At 43.1% G+C, this 19,103-nt stretch overlaps 1 long non-coding RNA gene across 4 annotated transcripts in view; it reads left to right on the plus strand.

The window, feature by feature from the left end:
• Nucleotides 1-19,103, plus strand: part of LOC120400198 — a 152,484-nt gene that overhangs the window by 69,579 nt on the left and 63,802 nt on the right. For 3 of the 4 annotated variants that reach the window (XR_005595591.1, XR_005595590.1, XR_005595592.1), the window contains exons 3-4: nt 5,974-6,077; nt 9,800-9,922. This is a non-coding gene — a long non-coding RNA (uncharacterized LOC120400198). Of the gene's footprint in view, nt 1-5,973; nt 6,078-9,799; nt 9,923-12,000; nt 12,609-19,103 lie in introns of those variants that run through there. The other variant, XR_005595589.1, reaches the window with a different exon arrangement.

Consider the following 19,103-nt stretch of genomic DNA (forward strand, 5'->3'; position numbering starts at 1 on the left):
TCTCTATATGGGGGCTATGTCCACTTGACTACATCACTCAGGAGTTAAATCAAATTAGCTACGTCATTCAACTTTATAGTGGAGACCTGGCCTTAGACTAATTCCCGTTGACTTTTTTCAGTGCTATTTAGGCGTCTATGTTTTAGGCACTTAGCATATCATTGCAGGGACAGCCTCAAGAGCCAAATTGATCCCTACTGAAACTACACCAAATACAATGGAATTACAACATGGATGAATTTGGCCCAAAGTCTGATTTTTTGTTGGGTCCCCCTCCTCGCCCCCATATCTCCTTGACTGGCTTCTTTTTTGAAAGGTATATTTCTCTTCCACTGTTGTTACCATTTATTAAGTAAGAGAAAATCCAACCGCTAGTCTAGAGGCTTTATTGATGGTAAATCCAAAACATGAAAGATTTAAAAACACTTTAAAATAGCAAAATTTGCTGACTCCCACACACAGTGCAGTTAAATAGCAAACCCAGGCTGCTTTATTTTATTTCTTCTCAAAGTCCAACTCAGACTGAAGTCTTAATGTGTGGAAACAACAGCCATGACTCTGATTTTCTTCCAAGGTTGGAAGGGTTAATATAAAAATGCTAAAATCTTTATTGCAATAAGATCTTTTAACATTCTATCATCAGGTCAACATCCTTATATTCTGTGAATGAGACTGGTTGATTATTGGGTTAGTTTTACATTACATTGTATTTTGTTTATCTATCTAAAACTAAACTAGCACTGTCTGTCCTTTTTTTTTTCTTTTAAGCAGGGCCCGAACAATTTCTTTTTCAATGTCTATGATGTTAATCATACCTGATTTTTATCTGATTGTGACTGCCACAATTGAACAGGTGCTGGAGAATAGAAAAATCAGATAGGCTTATCTAGCTATGTCTAATCAGAGAAGAATGGAATTTTCCGTAGCTGTCAAGTTCAGGCAAAGGATAATGTTAACCAATCAAAGGCCTAAGTGTCTACAGCTGTTTACTTTTTACAGCATATTTTTACAATTGTTTGTATCTTTCAGTTTGCACCACGTTACTGTTTAGCTTTGAAAATTGAACTGTCTTTTCTCTTTGAATGTTTACCATATGGGTCACAGCAGTTTCTCTAACATGTTTGTGCCTGAAAGGTCAAGGGCGGGTTTCTCTGAACAGTGCCTGTTACTGTACTACTAGTTACTGAGCTGGCTGGCTTGATAACATCAATGAGCATGTTTGTTTACCTGTCTTGTTTTGTATGACGTCTATAAAACAGAGGCTGTGATTACTGACTTAGAGTGAGTGGGTTATAAGTTAACCACCACAATCATGTTTAGTCATCTGGAGAGACCAGATCTGGGGGCATAAAAGTTGTTTAGTCTCGGTGCTTATTTAGGGCTAGATTCCACCACACTCACATTAAGTGTTCCCTTATTCCTTGATTATTAATGGGACTGCTCAGAGTAAGGTATTACTAAATGGGCAAGATCCTGTCACTCCTTATGTGGGGTGACCAGACAGCAAGTGTGAAAAATCGGGATGGGGGGGGGTAATAGGAGCCTATATAAGAAAAAGACCCCGAAATCAGGACTGTCCCTATAAAATTGGAACATCTGGTCACCCTACTCCTTATGAGAAAGGATAGCACCTTCCTGAAGGGAATGTGACCACTTGTGGAATAAGCTTTATTCCTATTGAGTAAGTCCTATCAATCTGGTCTCACATGAGTAACGGAGGCAGAGTCTAGCCTTCAGATGAGTAACAAAGCTTCTAGCTGGTGACAAGTGGGGTGGTGGCTGTGGTGGTGAGGACACCTGTCCATTTGGACCCTATTATATAACAACCCATAGATTTTAATAGAGAATTAAACTATTGTAAGATGGGTGCACACCTGCTTGAAAGACCATACTTGGAGTAGTTATCAGTGGTTCACTCAAGATGGGAACACAGATCTAGTGGGGTCCCTCATGGGTCTGTCCTAGGGCTGGTACTAGTCAATATTTTTACTAATGACTTGAATAGTGGAGTGGAGACTATATGGTTACAAAATTTCCAGATGACATCAAGCTGGGATGCGGTTCAAGCACTTTGGAGGACAGAATTAGAATTCAAAATGATCTTGCCGAACTGGAGAACTGGTCTGAAATCAACCAGATGAAATTCAGTAAAGACAAGTGAAAAGTTCTGTTCTTAAGAAAGAAAAATCAAGGGCACCAATACAAAATGGGGAATAACTAGCTAGACAGTAGAACTGCAGAAAAGTACCTGAGTGGGTATAGTGGATGACAAATTGAATATGAGCCAATAAAGTGATACAAAAAAAGGCTATCATTATTCCAGGTTGTATTAACAAAAGTGTCATAAGCAAGACACAGGAGATAGAGAAAACAACCATTTAGCACTGTGGGGGTCTCAGTTGGAGTACTGTCTAGTTTTGGGCACCACACTTTAAGGAAAATTGAAAAGTCCAGAGGAGAGCAACAAGAGCGAGGTCATGCTTTCTAAAACTGTTTATGAGGAAAGGTTTAAAAAAAAAACAAAGAAAACTAGCTATGTTTAGGCTTGACAAAAGAAGACTGTGTGTGGCGGGGGGGAGATGGGGGAAACCACATTAGTCTTCAAATATGTTAAAGACTGTTATAAAGACAACAGTGATGATTTTTTCTCCATGTCCACTGACCGTAGGACAAGAAATAATGGGCTTAATCTACAGCAAGGAGACTATAGGTTAGATATTAGAAATTTTTTTTCCCTAGCTATCATGCTAGTTAAGCACCAGAACAGGTAACCAAGGAAGGTTGTAGAATCCCCATCACTTGAAGTTTTAAGAATGGGTTAGGCAAACATCTGTCAGGAATGGTCTAGGGATACTTGGTCCTGCCACAGAGCAGGGGCTAGGGATGGAAATGGACTTGATGACCTCCTTGAAGTCCTTTCTAGCCCTACATTTCTATGATTGTGATTATTAAATCTCTATAAAACCTTATTGATTTGATTCTACAGAAATTACGTCTTAAAACGTCCCATCAATATTCTAGCCAGTAAGTTTAGTGCCAATGCAGTTATACTCCTCCATAAAGGGAACAAAAACAGAGCATGTGACGCATGTGTCCAATCAAAACTGCAATGGAAACAGAGTACTCTCAGTGAGCTGCCTCCAATGAGCTACAGACCACAAGTTATGATGGGCTGGATCACAGAAACCCCCTTGGGACTGACACCTGATGTGCTGGGACTACCCTTGAGCCTGTTTTCCCTGGCAGCTTGGGACCTCAGTACCTTGCCAGACATGCTTGCCTGCTGCAAACACAGATCCAGGCCTGAACCAGTTCCCTCCCCAAGCTGCAGGCTTAACTGAAAACAGCTTAAGAAGTGCTCCTGTCTCCAGCACCCAGATACCCAGCTCCCCATGGTGTCCAAACCCCAAATAAATCCATTTTATTCTGTATAAAGCTTATATAGGGTAAACTCATAAATTGTTCACCCTCTATAACACTGATAGAGAGAGATGCATGGCTGTTTGCCCCCCAGTTATTAATACTTACTCTGGATTAATTAATAAGTAAAAAGTGATTTTATTAAATATAAAAAGTAGGATTTAAGTGGTTCCAAGTAAAGACAGAACAAAGTAAATTACCAAGCAAAATAAAACAAAAGCTCGCAAGTCTAAGCCTGCTACAGTAAGAAACTAAATGCAGTTAAATCTCACCCTTAGAGATTTTCCAATAAGCTTCTTTTACAGACTAGCCTCCTTCTAGACTGGGTCCAGCAGTCACTCACACCCCCGTAATTACTGTCCTTTGTTACAGTTTCTTACAGGCCTCTCTTTGGGGTGGAGAGGCTATCTCTTGAGCCAGCTGAAGACAAAATGGAGGGGTTTCCCAGGGGCTTATGCAGTCTTTCACTTGTGGGTGGAAATCTCTCTCCTCTCTTGTGTAAAATCCCCTCCACAAGATGAAGTTTTTCAGTCACATGGGCAAGTCACATGTCCAGGCATGATTCAGTTCTCTACAGGCCGACGCCATGTGAGCCCTAACATTCGCAGGAAAGTTCATATGTGGATTGGCATCTATCAAGGTCCATTGTTAGCCAAGTACTCCCGATTACTTGAATAACCCCTTCACACTATGTTGACCAAATCTGCCTTAGGTGTTTCCTACAGCAAACACTTTAAATACAAGCATAGAACCAATGCTCATAACTTCAGATATAAAAATGATACATGCATACGAATAGGATGAATACATTCAGTAGAATGTAACCTTTGCAAAGATATGTTACTTGGCATATGTAGCATAAAACATATTCCAGTTCTGTCATATTTACATTCAGAAGCATATTTCTGTAAAGCATTATGGGGTGCAATGTCACAATTTGCACGAATGACTCAGAATAATTTTGTATAATTAATCAGTTCAAGGAAATCAATTTGTTTGTGGTCAGTTTGAGGAAGCAGATGAATTTAGTTGAATAAACCAATTATTTGTCGAAATCTATTTATCCAAGCTTTCCCAAGTCCACTCTTTGCCACCGTGTGTTCACAATTATGCTGCGTGCCAATCTCTGCTTTACCCCACAGCTAGATGATCAGGATGGTCCCTTCTGATCTTAAAGTCTGAGTCTATGAACTTCACATGCACTGCCGTTCCTTAGGTTAGCTTCCTAGCTGAGCTTCCTCCTAAAAAGTCTCACGTTCATCTGGAATGTTGTCCCCCAAACCAGAGCCTGACCCTCTTCTCAGTCCCTGTATTCAACTTTTCACACTCTTATCCCAATGTGTTCAGTCAGGGCTGTTTTCTTAAAAGCCATGTGCTTATTCTCTCCAAGCTCCTGCAGTTCACTCCCATTTCCACCTTCAATGCTTCAAATATCGTCTTCTAGCTGGAGGTGGAGATCAGGGCCTCCAAATGTCCCCAAACCTAAGAGCTGTTCCAGTCTGGGATTTTGCTTTGAGCCCATGGATTGCTTGGGCTGGCAACCGTTTGCCTGAGCATACTGGGCCATGTTATTCCTGACCCTTGCACAAGTACATGGTGTGTGTGTGTGTGTGTGTGTGTGCACATACATGCATGTGCGAAGGGGGCACAAGGAGCCTCCATACCCTTTGCATACTCTACGCAAGGGCCAGGTATAGCTCTTTCTCTGCTCCCCTGGAGATCAAACCAATCAAAGGGGGTAGGGATGGGATGCATTGTACACACTTCCCACATGTACCAGGCAGCTGGGGAAGAGACTGTGCATGCCAGAGGGGCAAGCCCTCCTTCATCTTCCCCTGGGATATTGGAGCTCAGCACCATCCCTGCCCTCGGTTGTGCCCAAAGGGGCATAGTCTAACTCACTGCACCATACATGCTGACTGGGCACTTTTCCAGTTTTGTATCTCAGGTGCCTTTGCTGACTGCTCAACTGGACTTTGAAAACGTGTGCTGGGAAAAGCCTTTTGAAATGGTGATCAACAGCATATACAAATATCAGAGGGGTAGCTGTGTTAAGTCCTTTCTCTTAGGCACAAACATCTGACTTTATGCCTCTCCAGAAGAGCTAACTGAACAATCTGGTATCAGTCTAGTGAAGTGTTGATGTGGGATGATAAGACAGGCCCTATGTATGCGAGATTTATTTTCATTGTAAACAAATCACTGCCATAAATTCCTGAAAAGGGGAATAAGCAGCAGAAGCCAAGATGGTAGCCTATGAGAGCTGATATCATAAGGTAAGCGGAGTTGGGCTGAGTCAGCATTGAGAGTGGGGAACACCTAGCAAATGTGTGACTCTGTCAGTGGCATCTTTTCTCTTTAGCTCCTTCCTTCCTAAACTGTGGTCCAGGGGTGCCGGGTACTGTCACAATTGCTATCACTTTGGAGATGGTTCCATTTCAGTAATGGAGGATGAAATTCTTGTATGTAATGTGGTGAATATATTCAGTGTGGAAATCTCTTTAGACCCTTTCAGGAAAAGGGACGCTAAATGGAGGCTATTTTTACACACAGGTTTTAGTCTGACGTTGCACAGAGATGACCCACGCCATAGTCGGGGGCGGAGGCAGAGTGAGGGCAGCCAGCTTCAGCAGTGTTACTGAGCATGCTCATTCCATGTGAGTATAGTCTGTACCAGCCAAGCAGCAAATTTGGTGGGACACATGACTCCGCGTGCCCTCTCTCCCCATGTCGCCTCTGCATTGCAGTATACAGTATTCATGCTAACACACTTGTGGCTACCAGGATAACATGTATGCAAGGAGGGATGATATTTATGGCACACTATTGGACTCCCTCTGCAAGGATCAGTGGAGAATAGGGTTGGTATGAGGGAGTGCAAGACTCAAAGCTCTTTGGGCAAGGGACCATCTGCTTGTGCAGCACCTAGCACAATGGGGCCCTGATCCATGACTGGGATCCCTAGGTGCTGCAGCAATACATGGGCTGATTTTCCCTCTCCCCCTCCACTGACCCATGGAGCGGGGCAGATGGTCCTGGGAAAGCACGTTGCCCCACTCACAGGGACTCTACAGTGTTCACTCTCCTACTGCATGACAGGGAGCTTGGGGAGAGATTGTGCTTCTTAAGGCAAATTCTCTCCCTTGGCTCCCCTTCAACACCACTCCCTACAAGGCCAGTGGCTAAGAACCAAACTGTGGCTCTAGATAGGGCAAAAAGGGAAAATGTATGCCATTAGTCTTTAAATACTTATATCTATATTTCATTAATTGCATGAATGCAAATACTGCAATTATGCATGCAATCTTGGTCACGTGCTTGTGTAATCCTGGCATTTTCTGTAGTGAATGCTTTTGTGTATAGATGCACTATGTCTAGTGACTCTTCTGTCTGAGTTGAAAAATTAAGTATCACTCTTGTGATTTCTGTCTTATGACATAAACCCGATTTCTCATGCCAGAGTTCTTTTCACTTAGCAAAACTGGAATTGCTGCTGGTGTTATGGATGCTGGGGGATCAGAGCAGGAGGCCGTAGTTCTAATGGACGTTCCTGTAGCACTTTCATAGTCCAGCTGTACCCTGTTTGTGATCAGCAGTGCTGAATTTCCCAAGGGGCTAGAAGACCTAAGCGAATGGAGGGGACCTCTACCTCTGTCAGCATTGAATACCTCGTGGCCCTCATTGTAGTAATGAAGCACCTCACAATCTTCAATATGCTGTCTCACAACACCCTGCGAGCAAGGGCAGAGCAAGCACCCCCATTTTGCAGCCTGGGAACTGAGGCTTCAGGAAACAGTCTCTCCCCAGCAATTGAAACCAGGTCTCTGGAGTCAGAGTCCCAGCCCTACAACCTTAGCCATACAATCTTCCCCCTTACAATAGCAAAATGCTACAAAAGGGCTCACCTAAATAGTCTCTTTACTAGTGCCCAACCCTGTGTGGTCAGTGGGAACTGACGACACTGAGACCAAGTAGAAGGCAACCACAACCTCACGGGCCCTATTATATTGGGACACTTTATGTTCTTTCTGTTGTGTTTTCAATGCAATTGGCAGGCTTCTGTGAGTAAGGATCCTGAACTGATTTCCCTCAGAGGAACAGGGCCATAGATGGAACATGAAGAATGGCAAAGGTGGTTTTATTTATTGTATCTAAACAAATAACCCTTCCCCCACATCTTATTATTCCAGGCTCTAGGCACCTCTGTCCAAATATAGTTAAACAACTTGCAGAAAACCAAACTCCCGTGTCCCTCAGCTTTGATTCCCCACAAAAGCCTACTGCTGTAGCAGCCCATGCAAATAGATGTGCTCTGCTGTGTGCCTTGAAGATCTGGACTGGGGGTGGGGGTGAGCAGCTTGTTCCAAAGATGGGGGGCCTCATGGAGAACACTTTACCACCAGTTCCCCTCTTTTACTTGGAAGATCCAGTTCTTTCCCCTCCACCAATTGCAACAGTGGCAGTAAGACATGAGAAGAGAGGCAGTCTCTCAAGCAGGAAGTTTCCAAGCCATTTAGGGCTTCATAGATCAAAACACCTTACATCCAACCTGGAAATCCATAGGCAGCCAGCGTAGATCAAGAAGCACTAGTCCTGTGCTGGCACCAAATCTCTGGCACCCAACCACTCCTGGGCTGGGCAATGAACAGGCAATCAACCACTACTGTTTGGTGTCGTCCTCAATAACTCACTACCAGACCAACTGTATCATCTGTCCAATACCAGCAGTAGTGAATTGTGGCACTCGTTAGCGGCGGGCAAGCAAAGAGTCAAAGGTGGAAGCAAAGAAGAGCAGCTGTGGGAGGGCACACTTGGGGGTGATAAATGTAGCATTAAGGGATATTAAAATGTTTTTAATCCTTTAAATGTGCAGAAGATACAATAGAGATGACTCATGCATGGGCTGCCGTCATCTCTGCAATGGCATCCTTGCAGGCAATGGGCCATTAGTCTGCTAATAATTACTAACTTGTTGTTTTTCACATTGTTGGTTTATTTCTTTTGGTTCACTTCCATCAATGGTAATGACGAGAAAAACAACCCCTCCTTCACCCCCCAAGCTGACATATTGTGATGTTTAAAGTGCCAGAGGACAATTTGTTTTCTTGATTGGTAGAACTTCTTGTTATGCTCTCAAATCTTTACTGCTACTACTAATAGACTGCCCACCTCTGCCTAATAAAGATTCACGCTGCGGTTGTGGGCCTGAGCATAGAAGTAGGATCAAGGAATTCCTGAATTCCAGTTGTGATTTGGGAACAGAGGGACAGACCTTGAAATGCTTAGCACTCACATTTGGTGCCAGATTTTTCAGAAAAGTGCAGGTCTTCTCTTGCCAGATAAAGGCCATATTTTCAGAGCTCTGCATCCAGTACATTAAGCCTGCTTGATTTGATGCCTAAATTGGAGCTGAGCTCTTCTGTGATTCGGCCCCGATTGCAGATGCTGAACCGCTTTGAAAACTGAACTCTAAAAGCCTGATCCAAATGAAGCCTTTAAGATCAAGCCTGAACACCTTCTGGCTTTAGGGAAAGCATTTCACCCTTCTGCCTTAGTTTCATCTGTAAACTGAAAGTAATATGTATTCACAGAAGTGTCATAAAGACTAATTGGTTAATGTCTAAAAATAACTGGCAAGCAAAAGCACTATATTAACGGCTTATTAAGGCTACAGGAATTATTTTTCACCCCTCTCTAATGCCCACAACAATTTTAAGGATAAAACTTTTCATGCCTATTGTTGGCTGAAAAATGGTCTCTGTCAACTCACTTGAGTTTTGCCATCCTCAGAAGGTGAATCTTTTTAACTACGATTATAGATTTTCACTAGGTTGTGTCATGTAGTTGTGGTGCAAAATTCCACAAGTGCCTGATTACAAGACTTTTAAACGTGATGTGCTCTTATGGGTTAATACTATGGATCTTGGAACTGAACTTCATGTGGTGCCATCTGTGGCAGTTAAGAAGGAATATTTTGAAAATGGGCCTGGGCATATCCCAATGATCTGTGACTATTTGCATTCACCAACCATTCTGCCTGGCTAAGGGTGGATGGAGCAAACCACATGGGCTTCTACAATTCTACAAGAGTGGATCTGCTGAGACATCACAGGCTGGTGGAAGTGGGGAGACTCCATCCCTTGCTGGGATCTGTGCATAAGATCCTTTTCTCAGGTTTCATGTGTGGCATGTGAGGGTAGCATTTTGTTCCCTATTCCTCAGTGATGAGCACTGCCTCTGGTATGTCTGAATAACCAAGGAATCTTTTGAAGACAATGTGTTGAGCACACTCCAGAAATTGTCAGCTTTCAGTGCAAGAATTGCCCTTTCTCTTCATTCTTCATGTTCCATCTTAATACTTATTCATTTCTCCCAACAGGGATCAGTCACATTCTCTCAGTGCAGGGGCATTGTTGGTGTCTTCATTCCAAAATGTGTGGATGGATGATCTAAGAGCACTGAGATGAACACCCTGTTCATTCCCTGGGTGTGACTCGCAGTGGTAAGTTGTTTTTCTGAGTGCAGTGGTTGCTGATTTCTGACTACATCTTCAATTTCTCTCTCCTGTTGCCCACTTGCATGTGTAACATATGCCCTCTGCACTCTCCCAGTTCTCCACCCGCTTACAATCTTTCCCAAAACAGGAGGAAAGAAGGATTTTATTTGTTCATTAATTCTGTTAGCTGTGAAAGTTTCTAGAGGTTTGCAGTTTCAAACTGCTAAATTTTCACATTAGATTCTGCAGTGCAGCATCCGTGGTAAGAAATTCTTCCATTGCAAACTAATGGCTCTTATGTTATGATGTCAACACAGGGAATGGAGTAAATGTACACTCAACAGTAGTCCAAAACAAAATCTGCTATCCCCCACTTGTTCAGTTTTTAACCTGGCACTGTGTTTTAGTATGTAATTTTTATTTCCATTACTTAGGGCAGTGGTCCCCAATGTGGTGCCCGCGGGCGCCATGGTGCCTGCTGGGGCATTTATGTGTGCTCACCTAGTGCCCAGCAGGGGAGAGAAGCCGCGGCCCCTGCACCTGACTGGGACAGAGAACTCAGGCTGCGGGCGTGGTGTTCTCTGTTCCCAGCAGGTGCGAGGCCCACCCAGTGCCCAGCAGGGGAGAGAAGCCGCGGCCCCCGCACCTGACTGGGACAGAGAACTCAGGCTGCGGGCGCGGTGTTCTCTGTTCCCAGCAGGCGCGGAGCCCACCTAGTGCCCAGCAGGGGAGAGAAGCCGCGGCCCCGCGCCTGCTGGGGACAGAGAACTCTGGGGCTGCGGGCACAGGTGTTATCTGTCCTCGCGGCTTTTCTCGGGCTTTTCTCTGGATTCATATATTATAGTATATTATGCTATATTTAAATATGATGTTTTTTGTATTATTTAATGTACAAATACAAAATAAGCCTTGAAAACTTGTTGGTGCCCACCACACTCTTCTGAAAACATGAATGTGCTACTAGCCACAAAAAGGTTGGGGACCACTGACTTAAGGGAAGGATTCAGAGTGAAGAGAGGGGGAAAAAACAGGTATTGCCATACTCAAATACCACCTATGATCCCACTTTGCTGGATGGCTCTGCTAAAATAATCAGGGGTGAAATAGATAATCAGGGGTGAAATATTGCCATACAAAATGTTGTTGTCATTAAGTTTCAGAGTTAATATATCATGGAGATAAACTAGGAGGTTCATATGTTTCTTCTTGCCTTGATGGAGCGGCATAACTAGATTGCCATTTCTTTCATAGCCACGTTGAGTTTCTGGAAGTTTAAGCTTTCATTTAAAAAAAAAAGTTGCTAATGTCTCGCCAAAAGGCAAACCAATGCAAAGAATCCTGTTGCATGCCAGTCTAGCCCAACCCCTTATTTCTCCTTTGATCGATTGTAGTGCTGATAATGAGGAGATATACATCACAGCATGCAAACCAGCTCTTCCAGAGCAGTTATAGTGATGTAGAAAACCTTATTTTTCGTAATCAATTTAACTCACAACTGGGGGAAGGTAGAGGGAGATGCCCATAAGGTGGTTGGTTGACCAAAGGGACTTGATACTTAAATGTGGCTTGGCTGGCATCTCAATAACTCTATGCACGTGCTCCTTTTAAGTCCCAATACTGGATAGGTCAGCCTCCAGTCTTGCCTGCATACTTTTGTGTACATAGCTGACTGTGTGACTTCTTCCTTCATGCATCTTGGACAGTTGGCTGATTAAAAGTCATGTAAACAACTGCATATCTACTCTTGCAGTTGGAATCAGTTTCACATACAAAAGTATATATGTAAAAATCTGAGACTTAAATTGAATATTTGGCCTTCTAATTCCAGGAGTGCATAGAGAACACGCTGACCTCATAACTGAACTAGCTTTGTGTCCCAGTGACAAAATTTGGGATTCCTGTACAATGCATTGTGATGGTTCTCAGAGCACCCAAGACTGAGAGTCACCTTGTTACCCCGCCTGTTTCCAGTGAGAGGAAGACTTGTTTATACTTAACTGGATGTGAGCTCCCTGACACCACCAGCCTGTTAGCCCAGGGGAGAGTGCTTGGGTGGTTCTGCCATTCCTTATTTTGTCTTGCAGGTTAACAATAGCTGTACCCCAGTTCCTGAATCCTTTTGAAGTGTTCCCTTGTAGCATGCAGCTCCTTCTTCACTGAACACTCACAGAAATACCAGGTCTGCTGTCCTCAAAGGAATAGTGTACACACCAGCTTGTATGATTCAACTCAGGATTAGCTTGTATAAGACCATAGCACTGAGATATATTTATAGTGAAAACAGCAGTGAGTTTATCATCAAAGATTCAAGAAATAGTTAGTAAGGATAATGGAACTAAGTTACATATGAAACAAAATCATAACACACTTTCTAGAGACTAAATATAACAGGCTAACCTCCTGTCTAAAGAAGACTTGTCTTACTCAGTCTTTTGCAGCATTTTCCACTGACATAGGCAGTTACATTTTCATGAATGTAAACACAATGCCCATTTACTTCCTAAAGGTGCAAAATAAAGGGGTGTCATCTTTGTCTTCTATTTACATCCCTGTCTGTACTCCAACAGGGCAGTAACACACAGGAAAATAAGCTAAAGAGGTATCCTGACTCCATTTCTTGTCCTCCCCCGCCCCCGTTGACTTTGCATGTAGATGTGTAGCCACTGTGTTAGCTTACAATGCTTAATTTAGAGGCCAACAGAGACAGGTGAATAAACATCTATTGTCTGAAAGAAAACCTGTTTAGCTGCCTTTTTGAACCAAAGTGTATGTACACAACACATTTGCAGTAAACATACATAACTCTTTACATGGCATCTATGCATACATTGTGCAATTATATTAATGACCAGCGTGACCCCGCCTTTTATTTAAGACTAGGGATGATTTGTTGAAAGAGAATGTACATAACAGGATGTTCTTGTAGCCCCCTTGCCAATGGGCATTGAGGAGTTTTGTGGTCAATATACATACTCCTGCATTACCATTTAAAAAATAAAATCACTTCAGGGCAGCGGGCAAGCAAGGGGTCAAAGGTGGAAGCAAAGAAGAGCAGCTGTGGGATTGACTTTGAGATCAGTCTCAATCTGGTCTAGCTCTGTGTGTGTGTGTGCGTGTGCGCGCACTAACTATAGGTGTAATGTTGCTTGGACAACCGAGCCTAGGTTGTGCTCCCAAATAAAATACTTGAATATCCAAGAGATATTCATTGCATTCACAAGTAAATAAGTGCAAAATTGTACCAGCAATTTAAAAAAGTCTAGGGTGAAATCCTGGCTCCATTGAAGTTAATGGGAGATTTGCCACTGACTTCCCATGGAGCTAGGATTTCATGCCTTGCCTTTAACCTTCTAAAATAGCAATAATGGCATTGATCCCCTACTGAAAAAGAAAAGCAGAACTGCCATAGCAGTCTCCTCTTTTTCTGCAGGCAGAGATCTAGCCTACAAATGTCACTATAAGTGCACTAAGACAGCTCCTCAGAGGAGATTGTGATGCAAGACCTTGATGTTGATGTTATTTTGGGAACTTGAGAGTGACTTTCTGTTTGGAACCTATTGGGCACTCTCGCATTTGCAAGGGGGAAACTGGATGGCTTTCTATTAGTAGTGCCTCTTTTTTTAGTTCCCTAATGTATCGTTCTCTTGTAACTTCTACTTTTTTGCCAAGCTTTTTTGACTGTATATAATATGCACTTGGTGTGGTGAACTGTAACTGTGATAGCAAAAGGACTTGCCAAAATAAGCCACTCATGAACTGTAGGCCATTATTTGTTAACTCATTTGGCGTCCCATGATTACCTAAATGTGTGCAACAGTTTAATTTCAGACATTTGAGAAGTGGACCAGAAATAAGAGGGATTTTTTTTCTATTTAATAGATGTGAGCCAGCCATGGACTAATGGTGAACTGGAATGTCATGTTGTTTCAAGTATTGGTCTTGCATTTTGTTTCCTGTATCAGCTGCAGATTTCACACTTAACCTTGGACCAGTTTTTCATTTCTGCTCTGGTCCTTTTCACAACTATTTTCTTATACTACACCAGGGGTCGGCAGCCTTTCAGAAGTGGTGTGCCGAGTCTTCATTTATTCACTCTAATTTAAGGTTTTGTGTGCCAGTAATACATTTTAACGTTTTTAGAAGGTCTCTTTCTATAAGTCTATAATATATAACGAAACTATTGTTGTATGTAAAGTAAATAAGGTTTTAAAAACGTTTAAGAAGCTTCATTTAAAATTAAATTAAAATGCAGAGCCCCCCGGACACGTGGCCAGGATCCAGGTGTGTGAGTGCCACTGAAAATCAGCTCGTGTGCCGCCTTCGGCACCCGTGCCATAGGTTGCCTACCCCTACACTACAGGATAGAGTAAAAGCAACTGGCAAAGTTTCAACCACATGTTGTGGCTTTAGATTGTGTGTGGGGAGAAGAACATTCTCCAGCTACAGTCAATTATGCGGGCTCTATATGGGTGAAGGTAATTTCACTGTAGCTAAAATAGTTTTTTAAAAATTAAATCAGCCCTTTTTGAGGCATACGGGAGAAAGAATCTGTGCATCCTGAGGCATCACATTACATCAGACTGCTAAACTAGTAGCCACGTGAGACAACAAAAATTGCAAAATTTCTTGGAAGCCCCGTAGAATTTAAACACAGTGGATTACCAACTAGTCTATAATCCCAGCTAAGTGATTATTAAGTGAATAGTCTGCACAGTTAACTTCACTGTGAGCAATGAGAAAATGTTGAACCTGACTCGCCTCTCATTTAGTGGGTTTACCTCAATGGAATTATTCTTGATTTACACTTGTGTAAATGAGATTGGAATAAGTGCCATGGATTTAGCTCAATTAGAAGGGTAGTAGGCCATCCTTCTCCATTGCCTTGCATCTTGTGCAGTTACACCTGTGAAAAATACCACCATCCTGATTTGACAGCATTTTGTGCTCACTTTGCACAGGGGTAAATGACTGCATAAGATGCAAGACTGTGAAGAACCAGCCCATCAGTTTGTACTGAATTCTAACTTTGTGTTTATACGTGAACAGCACCCCATCTTTTCTAACATACATGCTCAGAGAGGTTTTTAAAAATACATCCTAATGTGGTGCATGATAGAGATAGTGACACAAATTACTAAATATTTTTTGCTGTGTTACTTGGCATGCCAATTGAAATCTCCCAACACCCAATGAACCAGATCCTCAGCTGGTGTAAATTGGTTTCAGTGGGTTTGCTTCAAAGGAGCATCAATTTACACCAACTGAGAATCTGTCCCATTGTTTATAAGGAACAAACTAAGGAAGAAGTGTTAACTCCAACCCTTGACTCTGATTAGAATGCCATTGTGATACCCTTTAATGATGGTGGGAGTTAATGAGGGTTAACTCTGTAGATGAACTAGTAACATGTTTAGGGTGACCAGATAGAAAGTGTGAAAAATCAGGACAGGGGGTATGGGGGTAATAGGTGGCTGTATTAAAAAAAAAAAAGCCCCAAATATCAGGACTGTCCCTGTAAAATCAAGACATCTGGTCACCCCAAACATATATATTTTCCTTCTTTAAATCAGTGCTTGACTTGTTTTTGTTCTGGGTAAACAAACATACTTTATTTTGGCTTCAGCATGTTACAGCAGCTTTGTTCACACCATTAGGCTGGAGAGCTTCATAATTATTTCATAATTTCAAACTCAACTCCTATTTCCAAAGTGTCACAATAACTCTGTTGTAAAATCATGTGATGATGGCTAAAGCTTGGTCTGTACAAATGTTCTCAGCATGGAGGATAGTTTAAAAAAAACACCCAACTCTTTGCAAAGGAGTCTGTTTGGGGCTCGAAACTGTTTTTCTCCAAAAAGCTCAGATGCTTTCCACTCTTTGGTGTGTGTGTTTTTTTTTTTTTTTTTTTTAAGAGCTCAAAGGTACGGGGCAGTAATCTGAAATAGCCCTTTTCTGCAACATCCCAGAAATTAGTGACTTTTAAAATAAGATTCCTACGGGGATTTTTAATTTGTTTGGTGCTCTCAAATGAGGATTGCTGACCCATAATGGAAAAACATAGGAATAACTTGGGACCAGTGGAATGAGACACAAACCTACTGCTGCAAGCCCTCTGTCCCCACCTGAGAAATTGACTTCTTACATCCTAAACAACTGATCTACAAACATTCCTTCCAAATCTCCAGTGTCTCCTCCATCTCTGTGCCCAAACCCTCCCTTCCACCAACATCCAGTGTTGCCTAACTCACAATTCTATCACAAGTCTCATGATGCATGTTTTTTCAAACCCTGAGGTCCTGGAGTCATGGGACTATGAGAAAATCTCAGCTTTTGGGGGTTCCCCTGAAGTCTATCCAAGACCTCCTACCCCCAAGAATGTGTCCACCCATCCCCCAAACTTGAACCTCTGAACATTCTTCATGGGTGCGAGTGGGTGGGCAGGCAGGCAGGTGTGTGGATGTGATGGGGAGATGGAGGAGGAGAAGGCAGGCAGGGACCTCAGCTGAGCCATTCCAGGGAGCGCTTCTTGCCTGCCCATGAGGCAAGACAGTCGGCTCGTGTAGCAGAAGGCTGCAACTGCCTTCTCCCTACCCAGTTGATCAGCAGATTGGGAGGGAAGTGGAAATGATAGTGTTGAATGTTCACTTACTGTTTTTTGCTTCTCCCTCTACTACAGAGATTGGAAACCTTTGGCATGTGGCCTGCCAGGGGGCTTACCCTGGTTTGTTTACCTGCTGCATCTGCAGGTTCGGCCGATCGTGGCTCCCACTGGCCACGGTTCGCTGCTCCGGGCCAATGGGGGCTGTGGGAAGTGGCGGCCAGCACATCCCTCGGCCCGCCCCGCTTCCCGCAGCCCCCATTAGCCTGGAGTGGTGAACCGCGGCCAGTGGGAGCGGCTATTGGCCGAACTTGCGGACGTGGCAGCTAAACAAACCAGCCCGGCCCGCCAGGGTGCTTACCCTGGCGGGCTGCGTGCCAAAGGTTGCCGATCCCTGCTCTACTACCTTCCTCTCCAATTTTCAGACCATACCTGAAGAGGAGAGGTGGGGAACTGTCTTGTGTCCCCCACCATGTAGAAAGTTTGGGAGAACGTCCCCTCCCCTCTCCCTTAAAATTACACCCATGGATGGGGAATTGGATTATACACCTATGCAAGGGAAGTAAGGAGGACTAAATAACCACCTTCTCTGCCCCTTCATAACTATCTCAGCCTTGAGTGTGGGTGTGCAGGAGTAAGCCCATTTACACCTTCCCCCTCCAGAGCAGGTATGCAGAGAGAAACCAGGCGTGACTCTGCTCCCAAGACACTGGTGAGCACGTGTAAACTGGGTGAGAGACTTTGTAATTTACTGCTGCTGTAGACCAACCGCAAATTACTTCCCCTTCCCCTGAGTAAGGGGGAACCAGGAGGAAATTGTTTCTCTAAGGAGTATCTGAGTGACAGCGCCTCCTGTAGCATTCCTAGTGTGGTGCTATGCCCTGCCCATGCCCCAGGCTGTGCCTAAAGTCACAGTCTAGCTCCAGTCAGGACCAAACTTTCAAAATGGATCTGAAACTGTGTATGCAAAGTCCACATTTAGACATGCAAATCTAGTAGCTGGAGGTATATTTACAATTTGTGAGAGCAAATGTTTTTTTTCACATGCAAAGAGACATGGGCACTGGTTTCTGGGTGTAACGTCGAGGACATTTTCACAGCTCCAGCCTTATTTTTCCTGTAATTTTCACACTGAATGTTAAAGGGAGCTTTTTAAGACTATGGGCCTGATTCTGCCCTCACTTACACAAATAACAATGGAGTTGCTCCAGTATCAATTAGTATCAGCCCTGGGTACTGTTCATGTGTGATTCTTATTTTCTTTTTTATGGTAGCATCAAAAATTGTCACAAATTCAGATGCTCCAAAAATTACATGAAGCTGAAGGGGCAGGAGGTAAGGAGATTAGTATGATATTTTGGGCTCTTCAGACATACACAGGGCTGCGCATGCATCCCAAGGATCTCATTCAGGTGCAATATGAAGGTGGACCTGAGCTGGGATCCGGATCTGGATCTGAACTTCTGTAAGTTTGGGATGTTCAGAACTGGAGTTTTATTTTGGCCTTTTAGGAGTTGCTTGGCAAACTTGGTGCTGAATCCAAACTTCCACAGTATTTTAGGGTGTTCTTGATTTAGGGTTTTTGGTCTCTCATGTAACTTTTTAATCTAATATGACCATCATCAAATATGAAGGCATACAAATACTGTATCTAAAATCTGACCGAACTCTCTGCCACACCATGTACATATGCACAAAGAAATGGAGTGTAGGCAATGTGCATTACAGGGGTGTGGTTTCGAAAGCACACTAATGTGTTACTCACTACTTGGTCCATGTAGACTCTGCTGATGCACACTAAAAGTTCCCTAGTGCACTTTAACATAATACTACATTAAAGTGCGCTAGTGAGCACCAGCAGGGGCTACATAGACAAATTAGTGCACAACATGTTAATGTGCTTTAGAAACTGCATCCTTTTTGTGCACAGCGCCACATCATGTACACAAACTCTTTAGGTCTTCACCACATTGTCTTTCCCACATTTGAGGTGCTGGACCAAGTTCTACCTTCCTGCAAGGCCCCCTCACCCCAATCAGTAGGGTCTCGTGAGGGTAAGAGGATACAATTTGCTCCATTCTTTTGTGTTCATAATTGTCTTGTTCTCTGGCTCTGTAGAACATCTTCCATATGTTTATTTTCTTTATAATCTGTAGCTGCCACTGGGAATCAGTGTTGAACTACAAGATAAGCTCCAATTCATGGGACAAAATATACCTAGAATTCTTTCCTTGCAGTATTCTGGGCACGCTTCTGCTAGCAATACAGAGAAAGACTGAGACTTAGTGTTACCAGTGTTCCTTCCACTGCAAAGACCGTGAAAATAGCAGTCTTATGGTATTTCTGTTGCTTCATATTCACCTCCTAATCATACCCTGACTGAACACAAATCGGATTTTTTTTTAAAATCCACATTCAAACCCATAAAGGAAGCCCAGACCTGGTCAGATATTGCATGGGCTGCCACACACAAGCGAAACAGGGTGACTTTCAACCTTCATGCTGAATTTCCTGCTTTTTTGAAGGCTTAACTCAGACATTTCATGTTGCCTTTCCAGAGTTTTTATTGTGCGGTTCAAAATATTTAAA

This window comes from Mauremys reevesii, linkage group 3 (genome assembly GCF_016161935.1).
Source record: "Mauremys reevesii isolate NIE-2019 linkage group 3, ASM1616193v1, whole genome shotgun sequence".
In the NCBI taxonomy this organism is placed as follows: Eukaryota; Metazoa; Chordata; order Testudines; family Geoemydidae; genus Mauremys; species Mauremys reevesii.